Genomic DNA, 9322 nt, shown 5'->3' on the forward strand with positions numbered 1-9322 from the left:
AAATCACATTTCTGTTTTTTAAATGGACAATAAAGTATATATGACTATGACTATGACTAAACCTGAAAGAGAACAATGACAGAAAATTGCCCTGGTGTTTTCTAGCCAAGGTGAAGAAAGTGTACAGTAAACAAGGACTAGGTAAACACACATCATCACATGACTTTTTCTGTGTAATTTACCCTATATATATAATAAATTATTTTATTTATTAAAACCACAACATGTTTGTCAACTGTCAGATGCATGTTACATTTGTTAATCGAATGAAACTTATACATCCAAATATCCATTAGTATGAAGAGTGCTCTAAGTCTAAGCCATGAAAAAATGTTTTACTGACTAATTCAGATAAAATAATTGCATAATGAAATTTTTCTTATCAGTTTTATTTTGTGCGGTAATAATGCACATGCCTTATGTGTACAATCTAACACAAAAAAAAAACAACACAATCCTTTGTAGTATACTCTAGATTAGAAAGAAATACTAATATTCTTTTAAACTAATTAAACTTTTAAGGCACAATAAATTAATGTCAATAAAAACAAAAAAGAAAAAGTATTTTTGACGGTGTAACTGGAAAATGAATTCAGATTTACAGTAGCCATAGTACAGCACCTACAATTATCCTACTTGACATATAAAATGTGTATTTAGGTTGTTCACAACTTTATGTCCTTTCCAAAGGATGAGGTAATCATAAGACAACATCTAGTTGACAATTTTACCAGACAATTGATATCTGATAATAGATGACAGATACTTGTCAGTACACATACTATCACAAATCACAAATCTGATAATGTAATAATAGTTAATGCACACAATTGTGACAAATACTGTATCATAAATGTATAGTGGCATTCATCCTCTGAGTTGAGGAAATTCAGATATGGCATGTACTGTACAAAGCAGCCACAGTGCATGGTCTACAGTACCAAGTCATTCAACACACTGTGAGATGATCCCTTATTACACTTTTTAAATAGTGTACCAATTTCTTTATCACACCATGGACCTATAAATAAGATAGGTCCATCATCATACTCTATGTGCATTGCAAGTTCTCAAATTGTTAAAATAAATTTCAGTATTAAATAGAAAAGTTCAGTAGTTTTTTATGCATCACGTCAAACTTTACAGTGCATTGTAGTTATTTGATGTATCATGAAAATGAAAGACCACAACGCTGTGTTTTCTGAAAACAAAAGACCATAACACTGTGTTTTCTGAAAATGGAAGACCACAACGCTGTGTTTTCTGAAAATGAAAGACCACCACACTGTGTTTTCTGAAAATGAAAGACCACAACACTGTGTTTTCTGAAAATAAAAGACCACAACACTGTGTTTTTTGAAAATGAAAGACCACAACGCTGTGTTTGAATGCTTGTTGTGAGATCAGAGAAGCCCCATGGAAGGCCTGTTTGTTATGTGGTGACACAAGTATAGAAACGTCACTCAGTTCTGATTGGTTGGTTAAAAAGCTTATATTTTTTCTCCATTCATACAAAGTAAAACCTGATTCGACCAACGAGATGGATGGCTCGGTGTATTGATGAGGGTATAGCCCCAGAGGCAGTGGCTGCAGGGTCGACGCTTGTCAATTTTTTGTTCTACTTTTTTTGTGGGTTTTAAAAAAAATGTTAAGCCTGATCTCCTCAATGAGTCGAGCATGAACGTTAAAACATCCTCATCATCCATGTGTTTACGTTCGTCTGAGGACCCAAGTCCGTAGCCAGGATTTTTACAGGGGGGTTCTTTTTTTCCAAAAAAAAAGGCACTTCTCCCCCTTATAGGAATTACCCTCCGGTTTAACCTCCCCCACCCATTGAAGATTTAATATCAAACGTATATCAAAACACCAATGCTGTTGGTCACCAGCCATAAGAGCAACCGCATCCTCTAAGAGTTTCCTGGCCCAGGACCTGGGCCCCACCATGGTTGAGGCTGAGGTAAGAAAAATTGAAAAAGATAGAGCGCTAGATGCTTGGAAATTAGTGTTATACTTTGAAAATATCAGGCTATGTTTGGTAGAAAATATTGTATATTACACATCGCACCAAAACCAACTCTTATACATCACACCAAAATCAACATCGCACCAAAGCCAACAAGCTTGCATGTTTCAGTCCCTCAAGTAAGGAAAAGGCAAAAAAGCACTAATTTGCTCTCCTTGTGTTTTCGAGGAAATAATGCCCCCCCCCCCCCCCACTGGGGGTTGATATCCTGCAGGATACAGTCCAACAGTCGTTTTGGAGTGGAGTTGTGGCTTGGTGGTTATGATGCTTGGCTACCACTCCAAGGGTCCTGGGTTCAAGTCCCGTCACATGTCAGGATTTTTTCTAAGGACAAAATTACAACTCCACTCCCAAAGAGTCTTGTAATAAGACTTTGTTTATGTAGAACATCTTGTGTATATGTTTGTCTTGTGAACCTCTGAGGGTCCCTAATGATCAGCAATTGCTGGATGGATCACCCTCTTTAAATATGGTAAAAAAAAAAAACGTACTAAAGACAGTCGTACAAAACAAGAAATAAGGCCATGTCCCAACTTGGCTGAGAGTCATTGGCCAACTAGTTCTACTTAACCTGGCTGGGCTAGTCTACTATTTTAGGCTATCTAGGCTTAGCTAGAGTAGGAGGGGCCAGCCTAGGCTAAAGCTAGGAAAAAAAAAATCGGACAGAAAATGTGGAGTTGTTTACCTATATTTCACTTAATACAAATCTAACAAGCAATAGCCAACAAAACATTGATAATAAGTTACAAAGTATCATTTTAAAGTTAATATTGTGCCATAAAAAGGGTTATTTGATTGTCAATTGGCTGTGTTTACAAAGGGCTGTCACACGCGATGATACTAGAAGATAGAGCAGCAGCTGGAAGGATGACAGCACATGTTTTTCTACTGTATTTTAGTAACCAAAATGGTTGACATTTTTCGGAGAAAAGAATCATCAAAAACAGAAGTGAATCTCTCTCTCCAATTATTACACATTATTTAGGCCCACTATTAAATATTGTTTTTATTAACTATATTTTTTACATAAAAATTGCTTTGTTAAATAAAAGAAACCATTTGGTTGGTACTTGTCTGCCTGCTCTAGAGGTGTTTCTGTAACACCGCATTGGATACACTGTGAGGTAATGAAAGTAAATTGGCGCCTGAAAGTAAATTGGGGCTTGAAAGGAATGGGGAATCCCCCTTGGCGACGCTAATTGCTGGTTTTAGGAGCGCGATCGCGCAGGCGCTCCTTAAAAATGATGGACTGATCGCTTTCGGAAATTCCTTTTTATTGTGTAAAAAAATGGTCACAAAGAGGAGACCTACGCAAGAAGGAACAAGTAATTAAGCAAGGAGTTGTTAATTAGAACTCCCTATGTAAGAAGCGGGCCTAGAATATAATCATAAAAGGCCAATTTACACAGACGAGCGGTAACGGTAAGCAGTAAAGTTGATCGGAAAACGCAAAAATAGAATGTTATTTCTTATGACCATTTACACAGAACGTGGAGCGGACAAGCGGTTGAGCGGAAATCCGCTTAGGATCGAAACAGATTCGATTTTGTGAAAATACCGCGCTGTAATTATGGATTCTGGCCAATCAACGACATGATTGAAATGACGTCATCTATCAACAACTTTTTTTTGTGTCCGTCGAGTAGTCAAAGACGACAATAAATACGAGTGCCGTAGTAGCCCTAGCCTAGTTTTGCAACTTCTTTTTATTCAGAAATACAAACACCTACGACGTGACTTATTGTTCGTATAAGGATAGTGAAAAGAAAATATACATTTTAGTACGTTATTAGGCAACAAGTCCCTCTAAAACTTAGGTCTGTGTGTGCTAGGCCTACTGACAGTCAGTCACATCCAGGCCAGCAGTGACTGTAATAACGTGCATTAGCCTCGAGGCCTACACGCACCTACTTTCCACCACTCTGTTCGCGAACTCTGGCCGCTGTGTAAATGGGAAAAGCCACGTTACCGCTCGTCTGTGTAAATTGGCCTTTCACTCTACACACCACGCGTGGCGAACGTCCCTGGCCGGCCCTACGAAAGCAATACATGCGCAGTGTAACTAAAATGAACTAACTTTTTTCTGCGGGCCGGATAATTCATAGTCAGAGTCGGCAAATTTGAAAATACACTGGAAACGGCAGGATTATTAGCTATTTTATGATACGATCTTGCTATTTAGTAATAAAGGTAACATTTCCCTGCTGGCTATACTACAGAAAAGGCAAAAAATCATCATATAGGCTAGGCCTATGCCTAGTAGGCTCTCTGGTTTGAAAGGGCACTTCAGGAAAAGGGGGTTCGTTCGAACCCTACGAACCCCCCTGGCTACGGGCTTGGGACCGATCCAATGCAGTTGACGTCTGTTCTCTAACTAATATATTAATAACAACAGCAAGTTGTGGAGACTCCCTCCCTCCCTGCCTACTAGTACTACTCTACTAGGCCTACTATAGTAGTAGGCCTAGGGTTAAAAGCCTAGGCTAGTAGGCCTTTGGGCGCTAATGCAGTTTCGTACCCACCTCTTAAAATTACTCAAAATTGTTTCAATACTTCATCTATTCTAACCTACTCACGAGTTGTCTACAATATTCTGCAAGCATAAAATGGTAAAATATCGATAATTTTGTATTTATAAATATTTTTAATCAATTATTAATTGAGCACCCTTCAGAAATCCATCGCCAGCTTAGCTTCGCGAAAATCGTCGCTAGGCATGCCGAAAAAAGTACGGAGGCCTTATAGGGCATCGATATATAGCAGACGCTGTAATGGTCTTATTATAATATATGGCTATAACAAATATGTTTTATATGTTCCTCATGAAACAAATTTTAAGTTTTTTCATAAAGAAATATTTTGTGTTTAATTATGTTGTTAATTTTTAGAAATTCTTTTTATTTTGAGTGTTGTGTGTTATTGTTTTGTCAAATTATATTTTTGTGAGGGTCCCTAATGATCAGCTTCGGCTGGATGGGCGACCACCTGTACATTACATTTCAATAAATTATATCTTTCTGTTTTTGTTGCATTTCTTATTTCCAAGTATTTAATAAAGAGGTCTTTCATTTTCAAAGGTGAATAAAAAATTACAGCGTCCTCTATAGATCGATGCCCTATGAGGCCTCCGTACTTTTATCGGCAGGCCTAGCGATGATTTTCGCGAAGCTAAGCTGGCGATGTATTTCTGAAGGGTGCTCAGTATTGATTAAAAATAGTTATTTTAAAAAAAATATCGATTTTTTACAATTTTATGATTGCATGCAGGATGATGTAGACAACTCGTGAGTAGGTTGGCTGCAGATTTTGAGTAATTTTAAGGGGTGGGTACGAAACTGCATTAGCGCCGGCCTTTGTTAGCTAGAGCATGGCTAGAGGTAGGGCCTGCCCCAGCTAGTAGGCCTAGGCCTACTAGGCTACTACTACTACTAGGCAATGTCTCCCTACCTAGGCCCTACTACTAGCCTAGACTAGGCCTAGCAATGGGAATCCCTAGCAATTATATAGAGTATTAGGCCTAGGCCTAGCCTAGGATAAAAATATAAGATTCAAAAAATTAAAAGAAGAAAGACCTGACATTAAACCAACACAGTATAAAGAATTCTGTATATGATATGGTATGATAATATTATGAAACAAAAACTTACTTCTTGTGTTTGACATTCTTCAAGGATAACATGCGAGTGGTTGTTTGTTGGGGTGATTAAACTTTATTTTTTATAGAGGGCGCAAACACCATTTGTGTACGTAACACAATCGCTGTGTAATATCGAAGAACTTTATTAATATTACTCTCTGGATTGGTGAAATGGATATTATTATTCCTATTCCTATAATAATACAATGAATTTTTTTTAATAGCTAAGCACGTACATTTTGATATAATGATCTCCTCGATGTTAAAATCTACACCTTCCAAACAAACACTATCCTTACAAATAAGTTTTTCATTCATTAGTATTTATTAACAAATATGAGATAAAATAATGTTGCAAACAACAAACTATACTAGATAAAACTATGAATTATTATATGAATTTATGTAGAAGAATGTTACGTAAGAATCAAAGCATGATTAAAGTAGAAATATACATTCATAAAGGAATTATATGTGTATATTAACAATTTATACTTAAATTTAATGTGTATAAAATATAATACCATAAGAAAATTATAATTATGTTCATGTGAAAAGAAAGTGTTAAAGAAATGCTATGAACATGTTTAAAGTATAACATATTGGTAATTGGTATTAATTAAAAATTATAATTATTTTGTTATGGATATTTGAGTTGAAATACTTGTATATAGTTATGAAAATATAATTTTGTTTTATAATTATAATTATTATTATATCTTAATGTATGTATAAGAAAAACTTACATCTGTATTAATTGAGTAGAGTAGAGAAACAAATATTAATGAAAATTGTGCATATTATATAAAGATAAATATTATTTACAAAAATATGAATTTTTATAAGAAATAAAAGTGGGTAAAATCCCCACAAAAGAGAAAAAAAAACAAAAAAAAAACAAATATATAAGCATTACAAGCAGCATAAACACTGAATTGAGCTTTAATTTACAAAATTTAATTAAAAGTGAAAAAACTTTTCAAATCATTTCAACAAACAGATATCATAAAATGTATTCATAAAAATATAATTTAGTACACAAAAATGTAACACTATAAACAATTCATCAATCAATAATTTAGATTTAAGCATTGTTTGTTTAACAATCGGATCAAATATGGAACAGGGCTAGAGAAGTGGCGTTTAGTAGCACAGTGAGATTCAACAAAGTTGTGTCTATGTCTAGTATGGTAAGGGGAAGGATTAGAGGTGCAAGGATTTAATTATTTACTTCCTTTTACCTGGTCTCATTTGCATAATATGCAATAATTACAAAAAACAAAACAGAACACATATTATGTGTTTGTCATGTTTTGTTTTTGTAATTCTGCACAAAAAAACATAAATTAACTAACAAACTATATAATTAACTTAGAATGAATAAAATATTAATGTGAATTGAATTATTATATTTATTGTAGGCCTATTAAGTACAGTAGGCCACACTTTAACTAAAAGAGAACAAAATATTAATGTGAATTGAATTATTATATTTATTGTTAGGCCTATTAAGTACAGTAGGCCACACTTTAACTAAGAGAGAACAAAATATTAATGTGAATTGAATTATTATATTTATTGTTAGGCTTATTAAGTACAGTAGGCCACACTTTAACTAAAATGCAGCATGAAGGATGAAAACACAGACTGACAATTGCACATCATTAATATAATAACATCATTATCAATTTGGTCATTTTTGGTAAAAATTCCTGTACTATAAATACAGTGATTCCTACAGCTTTTAGATTTATCCACAACAAATTGTGTTGTTTAAATCCCTGTACCATAAATACAGTGATTCCTACAGCTTTTGGATTTATCCACAACAAATTGTGTTGTTGAGTGGGAAATATTATTATCTTGGTCATAATACACTTAGATTGTCATTTATTTTGTCATTTTATACGTGAAAAAATATTTTTTTCTACGAAAGTGATTAACTTGATTAAAACTTCAAAAAAAAAAACCTATCCAAAGTCTGATTTAATAATAATAATAATATCCTGGATTTATATAGCGCCTAATGTTGTGAAACCTTATTACCCCAGTCATTTTTTGGATCAAACACGTATGGAAACATACTCCCATAATGCAGCTAGTAATCAGCGAAAAGTTGTGTCTTGATCTAACCGGGTTCCCATTTATACACCTGGATGGAGAGAGGCAAACGTAAGTAAAGTATCTTGCCTAAGGATACAAGCAATGCAGCGAGAGTTGGATTCGAACCTCGATCTCCAGTCAGTAGTCGAACGTCCAACACACTGCGCCACACGCCCTTCACACTGCGCCACATTTAATTAATCTTCATTTTTCATGTTTTTGGGGACAATACATCTTTAACATGTTTATAGCTGCAATATACACTTTGAAACAATAAGATTGTAGGGGCATCTCTAATTGTCCATCTAACTAAATACTGTATCAATATTTGAAAAAAACCCACTTTTTGTTCCCATATCCTACCCATCAAAATGTGTATGCTAATTATGTAACTTTAGATATCTAAACTGTAATCATATAAAAATAGTAAGCATGTCTGTCTGTCCATTTTCAAATAGTAAGAGCAATTGGTTTTCAATATGAAATGACAAATAAATGAGTACACAATTGACAACTGAGTTACAGCTTCAATATGTTGACAACTGTCTATTACAGCATTGAGTACACAATTGACAACTGAGTTACAGCTTCAATATGTTGACAACTGTCTACTACAGCATTGAGTACACAATTGACAACTGAGTTACAGCTTCAATATGTTGACAACTGTCTACTACAGCATTGAGTACACAATTGACAACTGAGTTACAGCTTCAATATGTTGACAACTGTCTACTACAGCATTGAGGACACAATTGACAACTGAGTTACAGCTTCAATATGTTGACAACTGCCTACTACAGCATTGTGTACACAATTGACAACTGAGTTACAGCTTCAATATGTTGACAACTGTCTCCTACAGCATTGAGTACACAATTGACAACTGAGTTACAGCTTCAATATGTTGACAACTGTCTCCTACAGCATTGAGTACACAATTGACAACTGAGTTACAGCTTCAATATGTTGACAACTGTCTCCTACAGCATTGAGTACACAATTGACAACTGAGTTACAGCTTCAATATGTTGACAACTGTCTACTACAGCATTGAGTACACAATTGACAACTGAGTTACAGCTTCAATATGTTGACAACTGTCTCCTACAGCATTGAGTACACAATTGACAACTGAGTTACAGCTTCAATATGTTGACAACTGTCTACTACAGCATTGAGTACACAATTGACAACTGAGTTACAGCTTCAATATGTTGACAACTGTCTACTACAGCACTGAGTAGACAATTGACAACTGAGTTACAGCTTCAATATGTTGACAACTGTCTACTACAGCATTACCTACTTTATTTCATTTAATGATTTCTTCTCTCTTCTTTCTCTTCGGTCCTTTTAATACACAATTACACATATTCCTTGAGGTAAACTGAAAAGTCTAATTTTCTTTTCAATCAATAATATAATTAGGAACGGTAAACAAATTTCAAATTGAAATTCATCAAGTTTTAATAACAGTTCTATTTTAAGAAAGTTGCTTACAAAAAAAAAAATCCTTAAATCAATTTTGTCGTTTCATTTGACAAACAAGGTTGAAT

Source organism: Antedon bifida, chromosome 3 (assembly GCF_963402885.1).
Source record: "Antedon bifida chromosome 3, ecAntBifi1.1, whole genome shotgun sequence".
Taxonomy (NCBI): domain Eukaryota; kingdom Metazoa; phylum Echinodermata; class Crinoidea; order Comatulida; family Antedonidae; genus Antedon; species Antedon bifida.